Raw genomic sequence first — 25,262 nt, forward strand, 5'->3', positions numbered from 1 at the left:
CCCGTACATTGACCCCTCCTCCTCCTCCTCCTCCTCCTCCTCCTCCTCCTCCTCCTTGTCTTTTTCTTTCTCTTCTTTTTTTCTTCTTCCTTACCTATTCCAGTCTTGCTTTGTTTTCAACGGGTTTCTTGTATAGTTCGTTCGTCTCTCCCTCTCTCTCTCTCTCTCTCTCTCTCTCTCTCTCTCTCTCTCTCTCTCTCTCTCTCTCTCTCTCTCTCTCTCTCTCTCTCTCTCTCTCTCTCTCTCTCTCTCTCTCTCTCTCTCTCTCTCTCTCTCTCTCTACCACACCCATTAATCCTCCACCTCTCATCCCTTACCTCCCATACCTAAGCCCTGAACATATGCCTCTCCCCACCTGCCTCTCCCTCCCTCCACCTTTTCTCCCGGACAGGTAACATGAGCGGAGCAGCCGTGCGGAGGGTCCACCTGCCCACCTGCCTTACCCCTTAACCACCTGGATGACGGGGGCCAGATGGACGACACGATTTTGGAACGCTAGAGACAGGTGGGAGATTATCGTCAATGAAACTATTAGACCGCTAAGTACCTTTTTTTTTTCTTTATTGCAGTGGGGTTGATGTATGTGTGGGGGTGAGGGGCAGGGTGGTGTGTGTCCAGGGCGTGGAGGTTGTGTATGTGAGGGGGGATGTATGTGTGTGTGTATCGTGGGAGATGTGTGTGTGTGTGTGTGTGTGTGTGTGTGTGTGTGTGTGTGTGTGTGTGTGTGTGTGTGTGTGTGTGTGTGTGTGTGTGTGTGTGTGTGTGTGTGTGTGTGTGTGTGTTAATATGGAATAGTTTCCTGTGCTTCTTTCGAGTCTGTCTGTAAGTTTATCAATGAATTTCTACTACTATTACTACTACTACTACTACGACTAACACCACAACTACTGTACCACTGCCCTACTACCACTACCTCTACTGTGTGTGTGTGTGTGTGTGTGTGTGTGTGTGTGTGTCCGCCCTTTGCTATGATGTTCTGAGAGTGATTTTATTTTTTCTAAGTGGTATGACCGGTTATGCAAGAAATGTAGTGAATGGAAGGCTAACATAGGCTTTTCTTAACCTTTTTCACGGTGATTCTAAACGTTTCTTTACGCTTGTTTGATACGAGTGATCTGTTCTTTATAAGCCCATTCGGCAAGTCAGGTGGAAGACATGGAATGGAAAGAAAAAGTGGAAGCAAAACAAAAGAAAGGATTGTCATAAAAAACGGGAGATAAAGAAAACGGGCACCATAGCTAACAAAAAAATATATATAAGAAATGAAGCTATGAAATTTAAAATACGGTGAGAATAGAGAGAAAGAAAAAGAAAACAGAAAAAAACAGGTAAAACATGAATGCAAAGAAGACAAGAAACGAAGACAGGAGATAAAACAATACAAAATAAGAGGTGAAACAAAAGAAAGGGGAAAAGGAAACAAACGAACCAACCAACCAAGCAAGGAAACAAGAAAAAAAAAAAACCACGAAGAAAACAAAAACAAAAACAAAAAAGAATAAAAAGAACACAAGGTAACGAACGAATTCCCTTCAAACTCAACACTTAATTCCCAAAAATCATTAACGTGAACCGGTCATCCGCTAACTGGTGACCTAAGGAGGACTGGAGAGCGTGACGCGGGGCAGTGTAATCGACTCCACGCTGCGCAGGGAAGGTCAAGGAGGTTAGGGGTCAAAGGTCACGGGTGCAGGGTTAGGAGGAGTTGTGGGGTGGGGAGAGGATTAGGTGACCGTGGCGACAAGGAAAGGAGAGGACAAGAGTCATGTTTCCAGCATCGTGAAAAGACGAGTTGAACCATAGCAGTTTTTTTTTCTTTTTTTTTTTTTGTTAATCTGTGTGTTTTTTTCTCTTTATCTGTTTCTTCTTCTTCTTCTTCTTCTTCTTCTTCTTCTTCTTCTTCTTCTTCTTCTTCTTCTTCTTCTTCTTCTTCTTCTTCTTCCTGTATGTTTTCTTCTTTATCCCTCTGTTTATACGTTTGTGAATCTCTCTTTCTCCGTCTTTCTGTCTCTTTGTTTGTACTTTTCTTCATTTCTGTTATTTCTCCTCTCTGTCGCTGTTTCTGTCTCTGTCTCTTTGCTTCTGTCTCTCTCTGTCTCCTTGTTTCTGCCTCTCTATATCTCTGTTTATCCATCTCTTTGTCTCTCTTTATTCGTCTCTATCTTTCTATTTCTACGTTTCTTTGTCTTTCTGTTTCTCTATCTTTTTTTATATCTTTGTTTCTCTTTTTTTCTGTCTCTGTTTCTATCCTCCTTTTACCTCTCTTTTTCTCCATCTCTCCATTCCTCTCCTTCTGTGTCTCTCTATTTATCCTCTTTCTTTCTATCTCTCTGCTTTTCCTTCTTTTACCTCTCTTTTTCTCCATCCCCCTTTCTCTTTTTTTTATTTCCCTTGTCTGTTTCTCCTCTCTGTTTCTTGTTTCTCCGTCTTTCTGTTTCTTCTCCTCTGTGTCTATTTATCTTCTTTGTCTCTCTATTTCTCCATCTTTCTCTGTCTCCCCTTCTTTGTCTCCTTTCCTGTCTCTTTGTCTCTCCGCCTGTCTTTCTCTATTTCATACTGTGATGTATGCAATTACATCCGACAAGCCAAAAGTGAGTGTGTGTGACATTTAAAGGCTTCAAATATCACTGCTGGAGTCTCTCTCATCTCAAACTTTGACTTTAGTAGCGCTGTGTCCTTCTCGTGTTTCAATTCTATCTTCAATGTCTCTCTGCCTTGTCTTCTTTCTTTTAATTGCTTTGTTTATCTCTTTTTTCTTTACATTTTCTTTAGTTTGTGTTCTTAATTTGCAGTTTTTCATTTCTCGTTTTTTTTCTTGACTTTTTTTATTTTCCTTTTTTTCTTGTTTTCGTTTCTCTCTCTCTCTCTCTCTCTCTCTCTCTCTCTCTCTCTCTCTCTCTCTCTCTCTCTCTCTCTCTCTCTCTCTCTCTCTCTCTCTCTCCATCAATAGCACAAAAATAGAACACTGCCAAGAGGAGAAAAAAATGAAAAGCAAAAGAAAAAACTACACGAGAAAGAAAAATGGCAAAGATCGAAAAAAGAAAAGAAGAAAAAAGAAACGAACAAACTAAAGAAAGAAGGAGAGAGAGAGAGAGAAAAAAAAGAAAGAAAGAAAGAAAGAAAGAAAGAGAGGAAAACTAAGAAAAATACATACCAAGCACGGTTCATGAGAAAATGCAAAAGAATCCAGTCAGACAAAGGGACAAGAAAGAAGGAGGAGGAGGAGGAGGAGGAGGAGGAGGAGGAGGAAGAGGAGGAGGAGGAAGTGAAGAGCAGCTCCCCCTATACCTTATCCTTCTTTCCTCCCTCCTCCACCCCCCTCCACTCCTTGCTCTCCCTCCTTCCTCTTACCCTCCTCACGAACTGGTTCACCCGAAAGTCACCTCCTGGCGGGCATCCATCTTAGCATGAGGAACCTAACGTCATTTTCTATAACCCTTTGTTGAGCTTATACTGAAAAAAGAGTCTGCCTTCCTGAATCCCTTGGGAGAGACAGAGAGAGAGAGAGAGAGAGAGAGAGAGAGAGAGAGAGAGAGAGAGAGAGAGAGAGAGAGAGAGAGAGAGAGAGAGAGAGATTGTATTTTTTCTTTTTTTTTGCATATGTTTTTTGAATAGCTTTATAAAACACGTGTAGCTTTAAGTCTGCTGGAGAGAGAGAGAGAGAGAGAGAGAGAGAGAGAGAGAGAGAGAGAGAGAGAGAGAGAGAGAGAGAGAGAGAGAGAGAGAGAGAGAGAGAGACAAGGAGGGATGAGGGAGGAAATGAGGGAGGCGAGACATGCAGGAGTGAATGATGATGGAAAGAAGAGAGGAACACAAGAAAATGAACAACAAAAAAAACGTACCCGACAAAGCAGAAACTAAAATAATAATGAAAACACCACAAGATAAGAAAATAACAAGAAAAAACAAGAAAATACTAAGACAACGTAGTTCAGGAAAGTAACCGCAATTGTAGATGGAAAGATACAACCACGTTATGATTGATGACGGAGAAAGAAGAGGGAGACAGAAAGAAAACGAAGGAGGTGATAAGGGAGAGACACGGAAGACTTCAGGGAGGAGGGAAAATGACAAAAGTAAGGGAGAGGAGTGGAGAGAAAAAGGGAGGGAGGAAGGGAGAGAGGAATGGAAGGAGCAAGGCAGATACAGGAGGGAGAAAGGGAGGGAGGGAAGAGGAAAGGAAGGAAGAGAGATGACAAAGGTATATAGGAGGGAGTGAGGAAGGTAATGGAGGTAAGATGGAGGGAAGGAGAGTTATAGGAGGTACTGGAGGGTGAAAGGGAATGGGGGGAGGGAGAGAGGAGAGGGGGTAGGGGGGACCGACCGGCCGCACCTTGGCAAAAGTAGAGACCTCACACGGCGGGCGAGGCGGAGTCCCGAAGGGGGGTCCTGTCCCCTCCTCTGTTTAATATTCCCAGCTGCTGTGTGTGTGTGTGTGTGTGTGTGTGTGTGTGTGTGTGTGTGTGTGTGTGTGTGTGTGTGTGTGTGTGTGTGTGTGTGTGCCCTTAAGCGAGCATCAGATTACGTACATGTGAGTCACTAAGTGTGCTTCTTTTTTTTTTTAATGCAAGTCCGCTACATGACTGAAAAGGATATAGACACCTGACGTCATAGAGAGAGAGAGAGAGAGAGAGAGAGAGAGAGAGAGAGAGAGAGAGAGAGAGAGAGAGAGAGAGAGAGAGAGAGAACCAGTAAAAAAAAAATACGAACAAGAAGTGCAGCAAAGACTAGAAAAGAAAAAGAAAACAAGAAACAAGACAAGAGAAAAATAAAAACAACGCAAAAAATGACAGAAACAATAAAGAGAAGAATGAAGAGAAGGAGGAGGAGGAGGAGGAGGAGGAGGAGGAGGAGGAGGAGGAGGAGGAGGAAAAGAACCAGTAGAACCACATGAGTAAATCAGGAGCTTGCAACCTTTAAACACACACACACACACACACACACACACACACACACACACACACACACACACACACACACACACACACACACACACACACACACACATACACACGCAACATCGAGAACCCCGAGGCGAGATGGTACAGTAGCCGAGCTTAACTAAACCCTCATTCACTGGCAAGACTATCATGACAGCATCTTCCTACCTGCCCAGGTGTTCGCCCTCCCTTGCACCGCGGGAGGCAGGGAGGGGAAAGGCAGAGCGACAGGTAATGCTCTCAGGTGTGTATATAATCAAGGTAATTACTGCTACTGTTTCTAACCTTGAGATGTGAGGGAGAGAAGATGTGAGAGGCAAGAATGCTCGTGTTGACTTGGAGTTTGAAAGGGAAAGGGAGAGTAGAGTTGAGAATGCGTTAACTAGACAAAGAGAGAAAGAGGGAGAGGGGAATATGCATGGGAGTGTGCAGAGGTGAGTGGGGAGAGGAAGAGGCAACATGGACGTATAGTCAAATGAAACGTGAAGGTATGTACAGGTATAATAAAGGTGTAGCGAGGGATTCAGGTAACGATGCTAGATTAAGAGGACTACAGGCGAGGAAGGGTTTGGAGCGTGTAGACAGAGTGTAAAGTAGAAAATAGAATAGTGTAGGAGTGTATTAAGTGGTTGAGGCGCGCAGGTATGCAAGGTGTGAGTCTGCAGGTGTGGCCAGGTAAGTGTAGCTGACGGGAAGTGTAAAGGTAAAGGGGTGGATGTTTTTATTTGGTGTTCCTTTGGTGTTGTGTTCATTTCAGGGAGTGTAATTGTTTTATATTAATTTAGTTTTGTGTTTTAGGTGTTGTGGTTTATGATTACTGAAAACTGAAGGAGATTAACTGAAAACTGTCATCGAGGTATATCTACTTAGCTGTTAATTTACTTTATTTCTTATTTAATTACTGACTGAGTTACTTAATTACTTAAATATTTACTTACTTAGAACGGTGAAATGAATGGTATGATTATGATGTGTGTGTGTGTGTGTGTGGGTCAGTCTATATCGTCTGTCCGTCTACCTGTCAGTCTGTCTGTCAGTCAGTTTGTGTTTAATTACTCCATCAAGGTGTAAAGAGAATATGAGGGAAGTGTTTCGCTGATCCAGGAGGGGCGGGCTAATAAGCGGAGAGGCGGAGGCCCAAGAAACATTGGCAAACAAAAATGGGAACAAAAACAAAACCTGCGGAGCCTCGCCGTGGATACATTAGCCATTAGCGCCTCTTACGTCACGCTAAACAAAAATTCACACGTCTAACTTTTCCCGCCAAAAACTGCATCTTTAACCTCCGCAACATTACGTCTCGAGAAAAAGAAGATAAGAAAATGCTCCACTAACTTTGACTCGCTAAAAAGTGGGGAAAAAATAGGAAAATTTGAAACATTATCAGTGAGATGAGTTTACGTGGGTTATCTAATTACTATACGCAGTTCAGGTCAGTTTCTTGTATTTCATTTGTGTTCTTCCGGTAACGATAGTCATGTTTTATGCTTTATAGATTATTTACATCGCCATTTTGATATTTTTTGTTATTGTTTATTTATTTATTTATTTTTTGTTGGGTTTGATTTTTCTATATATATTTTTTGACATTTTTCTCCTTTAAATATTTTCTGAAGATTATGTTTATTTCTTGCTCCGTTTACTTTCTTCATTTTTTTTTATTAACCGTAATTCAAAACGCTGCTCCTTTTCTCACAGTTTGAATTTAATATTTAATAACTGCTGAGTTTTGTATTGACTCTCCATCTCTCTCTCTCTCTCTCTCTCTCTCTCTCTCTCTCTCTCTCTCTCTCTCTCTCTCTCTCTCTCTCTCTCTCTCTCTCTCTCTTCCGATCAGCTGGTACTTACTAAATTCCTCAGTAGCTTCTTTTCCACCTTTATCATTATCGTACGTATTTACTTCTCCGTTTGGCCAAACCTCCCTATCTCATCTAATTCCTTTAATAGTCCACACCTGGGCAGCATCCGTGGCCAGGTGCAGACACGCCCACCGAAGGGTCACATTTCAGAGCCATACCATCTGTTTTACCTGTCACACTCGTCAGGTCACGGTGAATCAGCACCCAGCCCCGAGGGAACACCTGGCTGGTCAAGACTAATTAGAGGTCACCCCGGGCTAGGTCGCAGGTAGAGGCGCCGTGGGTCACAGGTCACAAACAGGGCAGGCTCTTTGTCAGACCACGCCCCCGACTTGGTATCTGAGTGAGCCTTATAATGGGGGACATAAGGATGTTTATATGGTACTGGAATATATAGTGATTTTGAACCTTATAGAAGAAAATTTTAGGGCTACAGAAGGGATTCGAACTCAGGTATCGATTTTGACACTTATAGATGGGGATTGAAGGGTTGTTTATATGGTATTTAACCCCAAATGTCTGGCCCTTCTGGAGGAGGATTCAAGGGTTCCACAGGGATTCGAACGGGGGTGTTTGTTGTCGCTGGTTCAGGTCAGTCCAGCGGAAGGGCGGCGCGAAAAGTCTTTGTCGTGAGGAAAATATTTACCGAGGGGGGACGCCATTTCACTCCCCTAATTTCACGCCAGTTGAAGAGTGAAATTCACCTTACACTCTGATATAAATTGAAGCTTCTCCCTCATATTCGTGTGTCTCTAAGAGGAAAAGTTTGTCCCGCGAATCTTCCTCAGTGTTTGGCCAATGTTCCTGCAAATATTAGCCTTGTGCCGTTGTTTACTGCTTTCTTGTTCCTTGTATCCCATCACTACTATTTTCCTTTATATATATTTTTTTTTATGTATAGCTTTTTTTAATGCTTCATAATTTATTTGGCCATGTGTTTATTATAGTTATCATCATTTTTTCTTTTATTTATTAGTTTATTTTTCCTCCTCGTTCTTCCTTGTTTGTGGACAATTCACTGCATTTGTTTATTTCAGTTATTTCTTCGTATATTTCAATTTCAGTTATGTTCAGTGTGTATTGTGCTTCATTCCGGGTATTTCTTTGTATGTTCTTGGTCCAGCTATGTTTTATGTATAATGCTTGGGGTTTTCTTTCCAGTTGTTTCTCTTGCATATCTTTTATTGCTCCAGTTTATTTAATGCATAGAGTTTTCGTTCTAGTTTCTTATTCCGGTGATTCCTTGCGTATACAGTTTTATCATTCCAGTTATGTTTTGTAAATATTTTCCAGTTGCAGTTATTCAGATTGTCATTCACGTTATTTCGTCTATATATGGCCATTCATTCCAATAATTTTCTTAGTTCTTCCGTAAATTACTTTTGTAACCTAATGTTCATCTACTCACATCATACTTTACAACCTCAGTTATTCTCATTTACTTCTTATAAACTTAAATGTCAACCTAACTTGATTTCATTCTTTTCCTTTGCTTTCTAAATCTTCCTCAAGTTCCTTTTAGTTTGCTTTCACGTATTTTCTTTACACCAAACTTTCTAATCTCACTCCAGCGTCTTTTTATTTGCCTTTACGTACAAAACTTCCCGTAAATTCCTCCTTTTACCTGATTTCCTTTATTTACCTTTCCTTTCGGTTAATCTGACACCGTGTACAAGGGATCAGAGGCTCCATAAAATACTAATACCCTGAAGCATAGGGCCCACTTCCTCTCCCTTGACAATGCCCTTTATTCGTTGTCCCTTCCTCAGCCCCTTCCTCTATTACCCTTTATCTTATTTGTCCATCTCTCCCTCTTCCGTCTACAGGTAACAGGTGAGGTCCCGTTGTTACCTGGGCATCCCTGGGAACCCTTTATCAAGTTGTATTATAAAAGGAGGGAATCTCAGAAGCAAATCTCACTTAAGCACCATTCAAATATGTTCTTTTTTTTTCCCTCTCCTTTTCTCTGTCGTTTTCTTCTTCCCCTTTTATTTTCCTTTTATTCTCCTCCTCTTGAGTGTTCAATGGGATTTATTCCTTAGCGTCTTTTCATTTTGTATATCACAAGATTTTACGGACAAATGCTTTCTCTCTTTCTCTTTCTCTCACGATCTCTCTCTCTCTCTCTCTCTCTCTCTCTCTCTCTCTCTCTCTCTCTCTCTCTCTCTCTCTCTCTCTCTCTCTCTCTCTCTCTCTCTCTCTCTCTCTCTCTCTCTCATTACCTCCAGCACAAAAGGTAATTATATGCGGTACAGGTAACCCTCCTTCCTTAATTAGTCTTGTCAATACAACTCCTTCACTCAATGCCATAATGTTTGTTGTGTCATTAGCGTGTCTCATGAGGGGTTGTGCTGTGGTGGTGGTAGTGGCGGTGGTGGTGGTGGTGGTGGTGGTGATGGTGGTGGTGTTATATACCAAGTAACAAGTAATTTAGTTTAATTTACTTTTAATACCACGATCATATCTATCTCTATCTACTCTATATTGCCCCAAGCAGAGAGAGAGAGAGAGAGAGAGAGAGAGAGAGGATACAGTTGGGGCCACTATCAGACTCTTAACAAGTGACACTAAGGAAATTATATCTTTCAAGTTTTAATAAGATTTGTTTTTTTTTTACCTTTCCCTTTCCGTCCTTCAAGATTAATGCATGATTTATATTTCATTTCCTGTTTACATTCCTTCATCTCTCCTCCTCCTCCTCCTCCTCTATTTCATATCCCTCATCTCCGTTTCCCTCCCTCTCTCTCTCTCTCTCTCTCTCTCTCTCTCTCTCTCTCTCTCTCTCTCTCTCTCTCTCTCTCTCTCTCTCTCCTTGTTTTATTCATCCATTCTTCTCTCCCTTTTCTCTTTGGTACGTTCAGGTTTCACTATTACTTGCCTGTGAAATTTGAGCCGAGTCATTAAAAGCAAAAGGGATAACTTAGTCTCCGCTTAATCGGCCATCGAAGAAAACGTAATTTAACGGAGGAACGAACAGAGGTGTGTGTGTGTGTGTGTGTGTGTGTGTGTGTGTGTGTGTGTGTGTGTGTGTGGGTGGGTGGCTAAATATTTGTATGATGACTTTTCAGTTCCTTTCAAATGAACAGAAATCTCAAAAGAAAAGAAAATAAAAGAAAATATATACATATGGAATTCTTGAAATTGTATCATATTATTTCTTTCCTCTTCCATACACTCTGAACCTTCCAAGAGAGAGAGAGAGAGAGAGAGAGAGAGAGAGAGAGAGAGAGAGAGAGAGAGAGAGAGAGAGAGAGAGAGAGAGAGAGAACACCCTTTTATGAGCCAGCGCACAGAACCTACCAATGCTATTTGGAATATACACTTTTTAAAACGCTTCGAACACAATTTTTTTCTGATCCCCTTGCCTCTGAAAACTCCTCCTCCTCCTCCTCCTCCTCCTCCTCCTCCTCCTCCTCCTCCTCCTCTTCCTCCTTCTTTTGAAACATTCTGAGGACTCACTTTCCCACTCGAATCGGAAAGGGGGACGCAGGGAGCTCATCTTTGACACTCTCCCGTGAAGGCAAGTTGGTCTGGTTTCTGCCGCTTGCTTCTCCATGACACTCATAAACAAGGCCAGCGTCTCCTATGGTCCAAGTTTGTCCCGGCGCGCCCATTTCAAGACCCCATCACTGCTCCCTCAGCGCCTCCTCCTCCTCCTGCTCCTCCTGCTGCTACCTTCCTTCTCCCGGTATCCTCTCTCCTTGTATGACCTCTCCTCTCCTCTCCTCTCCTCTCTCTCTAGCTTCCAACAGCCTCCCAATCAAACCTCTAAGTCTTCCCCCTCCTCCTCCTCCTCCTCCTGCAGTACCTTCCTCTCTCCTCTGTCCCTTTCTCCCTCTTCCGCCTGATATCTTTTTCTTGTTCCCCATTTCACTACCATCTTCGGATATACCTACTTAGTAACGCTTTTCCCCTCCCTTTGCCGCTCTCTCTCTCTCCCTTTCCCTCTCCCTCTCTCTCTCCGCCATTACACGTCTCCCGGAAAACTACTTCGGAAGGGCCACAGGTAAATAAAGTAGAGGGCGCCGCCACCTGGTCGTCGCGGGTCAGGTCTTGTCGTTCCCTGAGTCATACCTAGCGATAGTTTGGTGATAGTTCGAGGCCGCAACCACCGTCAAGGCCGCCCCTGGTAGGCCATTCGAGTTAAATTGGTCATCTTGGGAGGGTGTTACCGCCTACCCCTGACCCAGCCTGACTCTCTCTCTCTCTCTCTCTCTCTCTCTCTCTCTCTCTCTCTCTCTCTCTCTCTCTCTCTCTCTCTCTCTGGTGGTTAGGTGCTCGTGGTGTTCAGTTTACTTAAGAAAGGTTTTGTCTTATTATTCTTCGTATTCTTATGTTCAATCAGTTTGTTTGTCAGGTTTGTCACCAACTCTCTTTTTCTCGCTTTTTTCTCAGTTTTACTCTCTCTCTCTCTCTCTCTCTCTCTCTCTCTCTCTCTCTCTCTCTCTCTCTCTCTCTCTCTCTCTCTCTCTCTCTCTCTCTCTAAGGAAACAGGAAATTATTTAAGGGAAAACTGCGGATCTTCAAACAGTAAAGGACACACACACACACACACACACACACACACACACACACACACACACACACACACACACACACACACACACACACACACACACACACACACACAGGCTGGCCATGTCTACATAGTCCCTTATTTAACTCGTACACATCTTCAGAAATTTCAAATATCATACTCTTTAAGTTTGCTCCTTTTTGCCTCGCTTGTCCAAACATGGTCGTGATGTCGTAAAGGAAGAGGAAGAGGAGGAGGAGGAGGAGGAGGAGGAGGAGGAGGAGGAGGAGGAGGAGGAGGAGGAGGAGGAGGAGGAGGAGGACACGTGCTCATATGAATAATTAATAGAAGGGAATACCAATGTAAAAGTTAGAGAGAGAGAGAGAGAGAGAGAGAGAGAGAGAGAGAGAGAGAGAGAGAGAGAGAGAGAGAGAGAGAGAGAGAGAAGTCACCAGCAATTCATTAGACAACACCAGAAAATACATTTACCACTTAATAAACACTCACTCACTCACTCACTCACTCACTCACTCACTCAACATTTATCAAACAGACACAAACATTTTTTTCTCTCTTCTCTATATTTTTCTTTCAGTTAGTCACTAGTATACTTTTTTTCCTCTTCAGTCACTCATTAATTGCAATTTTTATCGATAATTATAGTCTATTATTACTATTTGCACTAGCATTACTTGTATTTCACGTTTAGTAACTGTAGTTCATCAGTAGTTGTTATAGTTTAGTAGTAATAGCTATGGTTTACCAATAGCAGTTGTAATTTGATAGATATTCTTGTTGTGGACCAATATATCCCTTTGTTTCTGTCCCTCCCACAAAGCAATGTAACTAAGTAATCCTGTAGATACCCTTGTTACAGGCAGTAGGACCCAGTGGTAATTATTCTATGTAACCTTACGTAATCCAGCAGATACCCTCGTTATAGACTATTTGATCTCATGGTATCTATCTGTCCTAAGTAATCCCTTGTAATCTTGCCTATACGCTTGTTACGGACTAATTGACCTGTTGGTGGTGATTTGTTTGCCTCGTGTTTTACCCCCGTGTGATTTTGTGTGATTCTCTTACTGTTTGTAGAATGAGGTTAGGTTAATGTTGGCGTTATAAATGATAGTAATTGGTTAGAGTAAGTTAGTGCGAGTAATAATAGTAATTGGTGAGAATAAGTGTTATTAGTTAGTTAGGTTAGTGTTAGACTTACGAAAGGTAATAGTAATTGGTGTTATGGTATAATTATGTAGTCATGAGCTGTTTTATAGAGTAAGAAATGTTGAGGATAAATGAAAAAAAATAGTAACTGTATTTGAATCACACACACACACACACACACACACACACACACACACACACACACACACACACACAGACACACACTCCACGGCCAGAAAAGGGAAGAATCGCCCGTCCCACGCCTCTGAGCCTCGGCGTTCAGCCATTTCCTGATGGTTTCAATAGAAGGGCAAAATTGGATGAACATATTGTGATAGAAATAAAAATGGTTCTACACATATTCGGTCCGTCGACTATGAATTTATGTCTGTCCGTCTGTTTGTCCGTCTTTCTGTTTGTTTGTCTGTGGTTCTCTCTCTCTCTCTCTCTCTCTCTCTCTCTCTCTCTCTCTCTCTCTCTCTCTCTCTCTCTCTCTCTCTGGTAACTGTCTTTAAACGATGCTTTTAACAGAACGTTTTAAAACTCCCAAGATAAAATTTTTACTACTACTACTACTACTACTACTACTACCACCGCCACCACAACCACTACACTATACCATCCTTGTTCTCACTATCATTCTTACTATTATTACCATCATTATCACTATTATTACTATTACTGAGACAAGGAAGCGGAAATAAAAATAAGTAATGTGCATTATACATTCATGGAGAAAGTTTCAAAGTTCTAGGCAAGCAGGCAGGGGAGAGCAGGGAACATCAGGAAACAGCAGAGGACAGAAAGACGATCACAAAAGGCTAGCAGAGGATAGCAGGGGGTAGGAGGGGAGATGGAGAGGACAGCAGGAGACAGGAGAGGACAGGGAGGTGAGAGCAGGAGGACAGCACGGGACAGGAAAGGGACAGGGACAAGGCAGCATGGGACAGGGAGAGGATAGCATGGGACAGGAGGGGGACAGGGCACAGCAGGGGACAGGCAGCGGGTGGTGAGCGATGCACTGCGCCGCCACGCCACGAAACACTCTGGAAATGTCAAAAGTCCATCCACAGTGAACATTCCTTATTGACATGCTTGATTACTACACGTATAGACCAAGGATCATCCCCCCTCTCTCTCTCTCTCTCTCTCTCTCTCTCTCTCTCTCTCTCTCTCTCTCTCTCTCTCTCCTCAGTTGCCTCATCCTATCAGCCCTTCCTGATACCTCTTCATTCTCCCCCAGACCATATCCTTCACTCGTGAACTATATCCTTCATCCTACGTATCTCCCATTTCCAAGCCCTCGCCATTCCTCCTCCTCCTCCTCCTCCTCCTCCTCCTCCTCCTCCTCCTCCTCTTCTTCTTCCTTTATTTCTTCTTCATCCCTTTCTCATGATTCTTCTTCACGCATCTTTACTATTTTTTCTCCACGCCTTCCCTCTTTCGTCTCGTCGTCTTCCTCTCTTTTTCTTTCTTTATTCCTCTCCTTCCTATACTAGCTCTCCATTTCTCCTCCACCTCTTCGTCTTCTGTTTTCTTCTTCCTCCTTTTTCTCTCCTCCTTTACCCGTTTCTTGTGATTCTTCTCATATTTTCTTATTTTCCATACCCCCTTTTTTTTCTGTCTGTCCATCTTCTCCTCCCTTTGTTTTTATTCTGTTAATTTCTACATGTGATTCAGCAAATACTCTCGGTACGGGTAAACAAATCCCCTTGTATCTGTCCTACTTATGAAATTATATACAAATTAAATCCTCTATAATTTCCCTTATAACTCCTTTACCACAAGACTAAAAAAAAATACATAAGTAAAACTGATCCCCTTTTAAGAGACTGGGCACAAATTAAGTCGAATCACGCCACATTTAGAGCAGGATCCAACCCCACTTAGGAAGGGAATCTAACCCCACAAGAGGAGGATTCAACCCCAATCAAGAAGGAATCCAGTGGTACCCCTTCCCGCCCACTCAGGAAGATGCGTCTGGGTATTCAAGAGCAAATCTGGCAGTGAAGGTGAGAAAGCTCGCAGGACTCAACTAAGCTGATTTCATCTTGGAGAGTGGCAGAGGGAGAGAGGGAGAGGGAGAGGGGCAATGGTGGAAAGTGGAGGAGGAAGAGGAGGGAAGGAAGATATTGAAGGGTGAAGGAGGGCAGAAGGGGAGCGGTACGAGCTGGGAAGACGCCGTGAGTAGATGGGAGGAGAGAAGGAAGGGAATAAGGAATATGAAAAAGGAAATGAGAATAGCGGGATGAGAAGCAGTATTAGGAGGAGGAGGAGGAGGAGGAGGAGGAGGAGGAGGAGGAGGAGGAGGAGGAGGAGGAGAGAGAGAGAGAGAGAGAGAGAGAGAGAGAGAGAGAGAGAGAGAGAGAGAGAGAGAGAGAGAGAGAGTGAAACCGAAAAAAAAATATATAAAAAAGAAAAGAAAAAATCGAAAAATAAAATATAGAAGAAAGATAAAAAAAAATAAGAAGAAATGGAAACAGAAAAAGAAAGAGGAAAACAAACACAAACATCAAAATAAAATATATATAATGAACAAGACAATTTCCTGAACACTCCCCAATCTTCCCTTCCTCTTCTCCTCTCCTCTCTGTCCCTCTCCCTCTCCCCCTCCCTCCCTCCCTCAGAGCTACTAGAAAAACGTTTAGGGCAAAGAAGCTCCTCCCAGAAGGCGGCCGCTGCTCGTCCTCTTGTTTACCTTCCCCTTCGTTTCTTTCTCATTAATCTATTTCACATCTACGATTTTTTTTTTTTTTGTACAATTTTTAATCTTCCTGGCGGCTAATGATCGATTCTTCCCTTCACTGCGCTCACCTTGGTGCATTCCAGTGGCTTTTTTGTTGCGATGTTATTAAATTTAAGTTTTTTTTGTTGTTGTTGTTTTTCGATGTATTAGCTGTTGTATTAATTTTTCACTGAACTTATTCTGGTACATTTCTTTTTTTCTTTTTTTTTTTTGTCTTGTTTTGTCGTGATGTAATTAAGTTCAAGTTATTTTTTTTTGCTGTCTGTTTATTTTTTTATGTATAAGTTATTCTTTTTGATTTATAAATGATGTAATTTATTATTTCTGTCATGCTTTCATCATAATTGAAGTGTTTGTTTTACTACATCGCTTGTTTTCATCATTAAAATTGTTACTTCTTATCTACACCATTGTATTTTATTGTTTTCTGTCATTTCTTATCAAAGTCACCTATTTCTCTTTATTACTCTAGTACACTCTCACACAACAATTTGCTATTTTTCATTTACAGCGTGGATATTTCTTGGTAAGTCTTTCATACATACTATCACAATGTATGTATGTATTCCTAACGACACTTAACAATAAATAACACAATAAAAACATTACATAATTAAAATACTACATACATACACAGCATACCAACACTTTATAATTCTCCTTTAAGCCCGTGTATCCTTATTATCGATTCCTATTCATCATTAAACAAAGCCTTTTTATATATTTTTTCCTCCGCGTAACACAAGCTTATCGCATTACGAGTTGACTCCGAGGAATGCACATTATCTCGGGATTTTGTCGAATCAGGGGGAAAAAAAGGTTACTGAGATACATCGATTGAAGCCAGCGAGAAATTCCCTTAAAATATCTGATGCTCACGGGACTGAAGAGACATGGTTACAAAATCGACTGGAACGCGTAAAAAACGGGACAAGTCAGCGGTCCAAACAGAAAACGACGGTCAGATTGGTGGCTGATACCTCCTCCCTCCTCCCTCTCTCCCTCCTTCGACGCCTTCCATCCCTCCCTCCCTTCCTTCCTTTCGTCATACACGTGTTCTCATTTCCTTCCAATCCTTCCAGCTTACCTGCAGTTTTGGTCATAATTACTCTAATCTAATTCACCTTTCCTCTCTTTTCACTCCTAAACTAAACTTTCCTTTCTTCATTTCGTCTTTCAAGTGTTTTTATTCCTGTCCTTTTAGTTTTAGTCATAATTACTCTTTTTAACTACTTATTCTACCTATTTCTTTATGTCATCTTCTACGGCCACTTCTAAACCCGTCACAACACTTCTCTTGAACATTATGCCTTTTTTATAAATCTTCCTTTTACTCTTACACTTCCCTTTCTTCCCTTCGCCATTCAAGTATTGTCATTCCTTTCCAGTTCTTTCAGTTTTTCGTTATAGATACTCTCCCTTCACTAACTATTCCAGTATTCCAATTCTTATCTCACTAATGCACTTACAAATCCCTCGCAACATTTTCCTTCAGCTTAACAATTTTTCCTTTCACTCTTAAACTAAACTTCCTTTTCTTCCCTTCGTCAATGACATAATTTTTTTTTCCCCAGTTCTTTCAGTGTCCCGAGCCTGTAGTTTTCGATATTACTCATTTAACTACCTAATTCAGCATCCTCACTTTTATCTCAATAGCTAATCCCCAACACACACTTCCAGCTCTCTCACAACACTTCCCTTTAACCTAATACCTCCTAGCAACCTTCCTTTCACTCCCAAACCAAACCTTGCCTCACCCTCCCTCATACAGCACCAACTCCCATTTTCCCACACTCCCACAGCGACCCCTCCCAGCCTCATCTTCCCTCTGGCTCCCTCTCTACCTTACCTGACACACACACACACACACCTGAGCGAGCCCCCGGTACCTGTTTCTCAAAGGAGCTTTTCAGTAACATCTCCTATCTCTCCCGAGGATCTTCCAGCGGCAGGCCCCTTGAGAGGAATCATGATAAAAGGAAGGGAAGATGGAATTTTGATTGGAAAGATTATTAGGTTTAAGGAGACAGCAGCGGACGGTTCATGCAGAGCAAGAAGAAGAAGAAAAAAAAAAACGATGACCAGGAAGAAGGGAAGTTATGATGGGAACAGAAGGTGGAGTGTGAGAGGATGATGGGGAGATGGGAAGTATGGGGGGTGATGAGTGTGTTTAGACAGGTAAGAAAGGAAGGGAAGGAGAGGTATGTAAAAGTAATGGGAGAGAAGAGAATAAACGGAACAAGGGAAAGGGAAGGAAAAAGGAAGGAAAGGAAAGGGAAGAAAAGAATAAAGAGGAAGAGGTGGATAGGGAATGGAAGGGAAAGAAAGATGATGAAAGAGAATGGAAGGGAATGAGATGAAAGAGAAGAGAAGGGAAACAAATGGAATGAACGACAGGACAAGAAAAATAAAGGAAGAGAGGGGAGGAAAACAAACAATATAGAAGGGAAGAGAAAGGAATATGAAATGAAAAGGACAGAAAGAGAACCATATTCTTCCACACTAGCAGAGAATACACCAGTCAATTAGAATGAATCTCTTATAGAATACACAATCAAGTGAAGTACGCATCTTAATGAAAACCGCAAGGAATGTTTAACCCTTGAACAAAAATAAAAAAGCAAGTTAATTAATTCGTCTTCCATTACTCGTTCCTTCCTGTTATCTTAGGACTAGTGCAAACATTCATACGTTCATACATAACGCCGTACTAACATCTAATACACACACACACAAAAAAAAATAAAATAAACCCCTTCTGGATTGTCTGAGGCTCAGTGCATACATACATACATTGACACATACATGAATACATACATACACAGATAACTAAATACACAACGCCACACTAAATTTTTTTCTTAAAGAACATTTAATCCACACACACACACACACATACACACACACACACACACACACACACACACACACACACACACACACACATAAAAGTATAAGTGAATTAAACCCTTTTTGCATTTTCTGAGGTCTAGTGCATGCATACATACATACACTCATACATACATGCATATATACATACAGAGGCAGCTGCATACACAAGGCACACTAACACTTTTTCCGATTCCTATGTTTTATTCAGCAGGTCAAGAGAGAGCGCAAACTTGGGGTGACCCGCTGAATTCGGCCTCTGTCCCGGGGGCCAACAGGTGCCTAAAATGAGCGGACGTGAAAGGGAGGGGCCGCCGCTCCCTCAGGACTGTCCAGCCCCCTCCTGCCTACGCTAATTTGAGTCCCCGCAGGTGACAAGGAGAAAAGAGAAGGCTGGAGGAGGATGCATTGTCAGTGTAAAGTGGAGAGCGACGAGGAGCGAGAAAGAGCAGGAAGGGGGAGGAAGGAATGAAGGAAGGAAGGAAGGAAGGAGAAAGGTGGTGAAATAAAGTTGTGAAACACTTACGAATACAAAGAAAGACGTTTGTATCTGCAGAGAAGCGACGGAAGAAAACCGAAGGAGGAAAGAAGGTTGGATGCAAAGAGGAGCAGATGCAAAAAAAGGGTTGAATACAGAGTTGGATACCAAAAGATATGAATACAAAAAGGATACACAGTTTGACACAAAATAAGACAAAAAACTAAATACAGAAAATACAAAGAAGTTGGTTACAAAAAAAATAAAGTGTTGGATACAAAAAGACTTGGATACAAAAAAATACAGAGCTGATACAAAAAAAGATAATAAGAAAGAAAATGTAGAACTTTGACATTACCTTACGTTGTTGAGAGATCTTCAACTAAGCTTCTCCTTGTCCACTGTGGCAACTTTGCGATTCCTGAGAAAAAATAAATAAATACGTAAATGAAAAAAATAACGTTGAAGTTTAATGGAATTTAGCATTTCTCAAAAAAAAATAATTATATATAAAAAATAGTGCAAAAAGAACACGAAGAAAAGGAAAGAACTAAAAAAAAAGGAATAACGGTGAATCTGGTGGAATTTCAGTATTTTTATAAGAGTAAATAAAAAAATAATGGAAAAAAAGGAAAACTAGATTAAAGCAAGAGTGACTGACGTAATTCTGGTGTCTAGGGAAAACAAAACAAAGTCACATCTAAGTGTCAGCTCTGATTTTCCCTTCCCTTCACTCCCCCTTTATTTCCCCTCAACCTCCACCTTACCTGATTGTTTTCTTAAACCTCTTTTTTTCCTTTCATGAATGCAAAGGAAAAAATAGATGAAACACGGAATCCATTGTTTCCCTCCACATTCTCTCCACTTTTCCTTCCTCCATGTACACAGGAATACTACTCTCTCTCTCTCTCTCTCTCTCTCTCTCTCTCTCTCTCTCTCTCTCTCTCTCTCTCTCTCTCTCTCTCTCTCTCTCTCTCTCTCTCTCTCTCTCTCTCTCTCTCTCTCTCCACCTATAACTCTTGTCTTCCCTCTGTTCCACACTCCCAGTCACTCTCCCCATCACCACACATCTCTCCCAATCCCTCTCCCCTCTCCCTCTCCCCTCTCACTCACTCTCTCTCTCCCCTCACCACAAATCCTCAGCCTTGTAATAATTCATTCACCAGTGAAATTAATAATGAAATATAGACAAAAAATGGGGAAAAAAGTGGAAAAAACACACCGTACCAGAACTTTCGGTGGAAACAATATTAAAATCACATAAATGCATCTTTTTCATTTAGTATTTTTAAGATATGTTTTTTTTTATTATCCGGAAGGGTAAAATATATAAGTAAATAAATAAGAATAATCAAGAGAGACGAATGTTTCAGGAAATTACGTACGAGTTAATAAAACATAATGAGAGAGAGAGAGAGAGAGAGAGAGAGAGAGAGAGAGAGAGAGAGAGAGAGAGAGAGAGAGAGAGAGAGAGAGAGAGAGAGAAAATTTTAATTAATAAGGAGAGGGAGAGAGAGAGGAAAGGCTGATGAAGATGGAGAGGTGATAATGAAGTTAACGAAGAGAGGGCGTGATAAGAAAACATGAGATGGAATAAAAAAAAATAAAAAAAACAGATAAAAATGAACAAATGAACAAATAAATGAAAAAAGGTAACAAAAATAATAAATATAAAAGTACCCCCTTAAAAATATGCAAATGAAAACGGGAAGGATAAAAAAAAGAGGAAAAGCATAAAAATAAAAGAATAAAAGTAAGGAATTGGCAAAAAGGTCAACGCACCATATAGATCAATAGGAATACCACTCATTCTTCACTGTAGATAGAACTCTCTCTCTCTCTCTCTCTCTCTCTCTCTCTCTCTCTCTCTCTCTCTCTCTCTCTCTGCCCTCAACTTTTTATCTAATTCTACTTTTTTTCACTTCTTGTTTCCATTTTCTTTTTTCTTCTCTCTTGGTAAAAGCACATATTTGTTCTCTCTCTCTCTCTCTCTCTCTCTCTCTCTCTCTCTCTCTCTCTCTCTCTCTCTCTCTCTCTCTCTCTCTCTAAGGTCAAAACATCCTTATACCTTATAATTCAACTTGCTAGACTCAAGTTTTAGATTTATTTTGCCTTTATTTCGGTCAGCCATTGGACTTCTGCAATAATAAACTCGAGAGCCTTTTTCCCTCAAGTTCTCAGCGATAAGGGGAAATTGGTCTTGTGTCCGGGGAGTTGAGGCCGAAAATTGCAGTGAGGTAGGAACAGAGAGGATGCGCAGAATATTTCATACCGTATCTCTCTCTCTCTCTCTCTCTCTCTCTCTCTCTCTCTCTCTCTCTCTCTCTCTCTCTCTCTCTCTCTCTCTCTCTCTGGTGTTTTCGTTCTTTTCCTATTTTTTCAACATTGTTCGTTTTTTTCATATTCTACTTTCAGCTTTCATATTTGCTCTTTCTCTCTCTCTCTCTCTCTCTCTCTCTCTCTCTCTCTCTCTCTCTCTCTCTCTCTCTCTCTCTCTCTCTCTCTCTCTCTCTCTCTCTCACGTCGATTCTTTACAATGTACTTTTCCTTGTGATTTTCTTTATATTAAATGCCTCCTCTTTCTTTTTCCTCCTCCTCCTCCTCCTCCTCCTCCTCCTCCTCCTCCTCCTCCTCCTCCTCCTACTCCTATTTCTCTTCATTTTCCCTCTCCTCCTTTTCTTATCTTCTTCAGACGCTGCTTTCCACTTTCCTCTCTCTCTCTCTCTCTCTCTCTCTCTCTCTCTCTCTCTCTCTCTCTCTCTCTCTCTCTCTCTCTCTCTCTCTCTCTCTCTCAGCCAGCGAGCGAGCGAGAGAACACTATTTCATAATTTTATCAAGAATACGAAACAATAGATTTTGAAGATTTTTCTCGCGGCATTCTGAAGACTTTCCTCTCCCTTGGATATTGTCCATTAAAGTCGCATTATTGGAACCGTCTTGACTTCAATATCTTTTCTTTATTATCATTTAGACCCGCGCTCTCTTTATCTACTTCATTTCACCCTTCCGTGTTATCTATTCCGCCAGTGCTTCGTTTCGTTTGCATGAAGGAGAGGAGGAGGAGGAGGAGGAGGAGGAGGAGGAGGAGGAGGAGGAGGAGGAGGAGGAGGAAAAGGGTGGAAATAAACCCTATCGGCACTGAATGTCACTTCCTTTTTGGTGAGAACGATGTAAACAAAGATTATCATAACGCATCTCCTTTACCTTCTACTTCCTCCTCCTCCTTCTCCTCCTCCTCCTCTTCTTTTTTTCCTTATTCTTCCTGCACGTGATCATTTTTCGTTTTCTCTTTCTTCCCTCTCTTGGTTCTCCTTTCCTCGCTACCCTTCTGCTGCCTCCTCCTCCTCCTGCTCCTCCTTTTCTTCTTCTTTTTCTTCTTCTCCTTCTTCTTCTTCTTTGCTTCTTTTCTTTACTCTCATATTTCATGTTTTCTGGTCCTCGTCTTCATCTTCGTCCTTCTTTTTTCCTTCTCCTTCGTTTCTTCTTTCTTTTATGTCTCTTCATCATCATCTTTTATTTTTATTTTTCTCTTCCTCATCTTTCTTCTTGTTCTTGTTCTTTTTGTTCTTCTTTTTTTCACATTTTTCTTTCCTTTCTTTGTCGTATATATATTTTTTTCTTCTTTTTTTCTCCTTTTCCTTCTTTTCTTCCTTCCTCTTCTCTTCTATTTCACATATGCTTCCAAAATTCTTCTCGCTGCCCTTCTGTTGCTGCTGATCCTCCGCCTCCTCCTCCTCCTCCTCCTCCTCCTCCTCCTCCTCCAGTAGTATCTTATCTTATCTAAATATCTTGATGAACCTCTTCGCTATATGCTCCAGGTAAGCTCAGGTAACTAATACCACTACTGCCTACATCCTCTTTCCTCTCTCCTCCTTCCTACAGATCTTGAGAGAGAGAGAGGGAGGGAGAGAGAGGGAGAGGGAATAACTTTTCAGAAAACGCTGGGAGGAATAAAAGGAGATGAGAAATAATAAGGAAGAAAAGTTAATAAGTTAAATTTTGAGGATGTGGATGTAAAAAAAAGTTTCTAATTTTGATATAAAAAAAAATAAGGGAGGAGAAAATGAAAGGGATATTTTTGTTCTAACCCTTTCATTTTTTCCGTGATTTCGTCTTTCATTATCACTTCAGGGATCACGGAGGCAGGTAAAAGGAGGAGGAAGAAGAAGAGAAAGAGGGGGAGGAGGAGGAGGAGAGGAAGAAGAAGTGGGGGGAGACGCAATCACGCAAAGAAGGTGAAAGAAGATAATGCAAGTGAAGGAAGGACGGAGGAAAAGGTTAAAGGAGAATATTGAAAGAGAGAGAGAGAGAGAGAGAGAGAGAGAGAGAGAGAGAGAGAGAGAGAGAGAGAGAGAGAGAGAGAGAGAGAGAGAGAGAGAGAGAGAGAGTTAATTCCCGTTCTTCCTCTTCAGATATACGAGGAAAAAATCCATTCCTTTATTCCCAGTGAAGGAAAAATTGAGTGGCGATAGAACAAAGACATGAAAGGCAAATTGTGTTACTTTCTTCCACAAACAATGTTTCTGGCGGGAGATTTTTCCAGTCTTTCTTGTTCGTCGAGCAAAATATTAGTTTTATTTTTGACGGCCCCCCTTTTGTTATTTTCCTCCTCTTCCACATTTATATTCAGAAGTTTAGTACTTTTACAAAATAACCACAAACTTTTATGTATTCTCTTATTTACACTCTTGTTTCTTTTTGCTTCGAATTCTTTGTTGCTCGTGTCATTATTGTTGTCGTTGTTGTTGTTCTTCTTCTTCTTGGGTGGTGATGATAGTGACGGAGTTGTTGTTGTTGTTGTTGTTGTTGTTGTTGTTGTTGTTGTTGTTGTTGTTGTTGTTTGTGTTATTGTTGTTGTCCTCTTTTTTTTCTTCTTCTTCTTCTTCTTCTTCTTCTTCTTTGGTGGTGATGGTGCCGATAGTATTGTGGTTATTGCTGTTGTTGTTGCTGCTTCTGTCCTTCTATAGTGGTGATGGTGATGATGGTGGTGATGGTGGTGATGGTGCTGTAGCTCGTCAAACGCTTTGTTCTCCCATGACGGCTGTTTTTTTTTTTTTTTTATTTATTTATTTATTTATTTTTTTTTTTTTTGCAGAGGCCACAGAGATAATTAGTCTGGTTCCCACGATGTTTTTCCCTCATCAAGCGTGCGGAATCCTTGTAAAACTATCACGGGAATAATAAAAACACTCCTGAAAGCCTTAATAACTTTCACATGAGCCTATTAAAAGTAATCAAGACAGGACGCTGAAACATTGGAGAATCTGGACCTGTTCTTTACTGCGCTACGTAAATATATGTCTCTACGTGAGGGAACAACATATTGCTCGTTGACAGTACACGAGTTTATAATGTAGCGGAAAATTATAGAACTTTTCAGCTAAATATAGCAAGCCAACTTAATTTTTCAAGACACCAATAACATACCAAACTTTACCCCTCACCAAAAGCTATTCAGAGGCTGAGGTGAGCGCGACCCTTGACTTAACGTCCCCGGTAGCAAAGGCCTTTATTCCTAACCACGGTCCAGGTTTTCCTCCTTAAGAGCAGGGTGTTTTGGCCGTGTCTTGCCCCCACACAAGGCCAGCAGTAGATAAAAGCGCTCTTTCTGTCTTATCAAGGGAGAGAGGTTTGTCTGAAAGCTTTATGGATACCGCTGGCTGCCAAGTGTACGTACTACCGGGGGGTGCTACAAGGCGCTACGGGGCACGACAAGGGGATACGGAAAGTACAAGGAGTTAACAGTAGATACTTAGATACCAGGCAGTGTTAGGTTAGCTTAGGTTAGGTTAGGTTAAGTTAGATGGTTACAGGCAAGTACTAACACCAACAAGAGGATGTAGAAAGTACTAGAAGGGACTTAAGTACGAGGAGAAAAGTACCAGGCTACGAACAATTACAAGGGACTATAAAAAGATACTGGAAAGAAGAGACGGAAGTACCAGGAACATGCAAGTAAGAATTCAATATAAAAGAAAGAAAAAAAAACACTAGGAACTATAAAGAAACACAAAGAAAGTACCAGGGTTTAAAGGCACAACATTACAACATTAATTATCAAGGAACATTAGAAGATTGCAAAGAGGCAACTACCAGGAATCTGCAGCGAAGGACTAAAGGCAGCAGGGAGGCACTAGACGCTGCAGGGAGGGAAGGCAAGTGAACTACTGACCAGGGCAAGATATGAAAATGCATAAGGTTCCAGAGAAGCGGCAAGAGAGTAACTCCAGCGAGAAGAGGAGGCGATAGTAGAAGTTGCTGTTATAACGGTGAGTTAACAAGGACGAGAGACGAGGGAGCAGGAGGCATAAGTCTTGCAGATAAGAAAAATATGAAGGGATAGGATGCGCTTCACGAGGCATGGATTTAAAAAGCGAATAAATACATAAAAGTAAAGTTATTCTGACTTGTGAAGAAATAAATATCAGTCTAGTATTCTGATGATGCTCCGTTGCGAAATTAAGTATTTAATGTAATATGTTAAGTTATGAAATGTTAGGATAGTTTGATTGAAATAGATTAGGTTAGGTGAAGAGGATGAAGAGGGTGAGGGGATGATGGGATGGAGAAGGGGAGGGGATGATGGGGGTGCCAGTGGAGGTAAGGGGTGGAGGGATGAGAAAATGAAGGGATGGAGGTGAGGGTATGATAGTGATGGAGGTGGAAG

The 25,262-nt window shown here is 41.4% G+C and overlaps 1 long non-coding RNA gene across 1 annotated transcript in view; it reads right to left on the bottom strand.

Moving 5' to 3' along the window:
* The window catches only part of LOC135091001 (uncharacterized), a 227,504-nt gene that overhangs the window by 140,695 nt on the left and 61,547 nt on the right, over window positions 1-25,262 (bottom strand). Inside the window, exon 2 of the long non-coding RNA XR_010262236.1 lies at window positions 18,954-19,016. This is a non-coding gene — a long non-coding RNA (uncharacterized LOC135091001). The remainder of the gene's footprint in view (window positions 1-18,953; window positions 19,017-25,262) is intronic.

This window comes from Scylla paramamosain, chromosome 36, assembly GCF_035594125.1.
Source record: "Scylla paramamosain isolate STU-SP2022 chromosome 36, ASM3559412v1, whole genome shotgun sequence".
Lineage (NCBI taxonomy): Eukaryota > Metazoa > Arthropoda > Malacostraca > Decapoda > Portunidae > Scylla > Scylla paramamosain.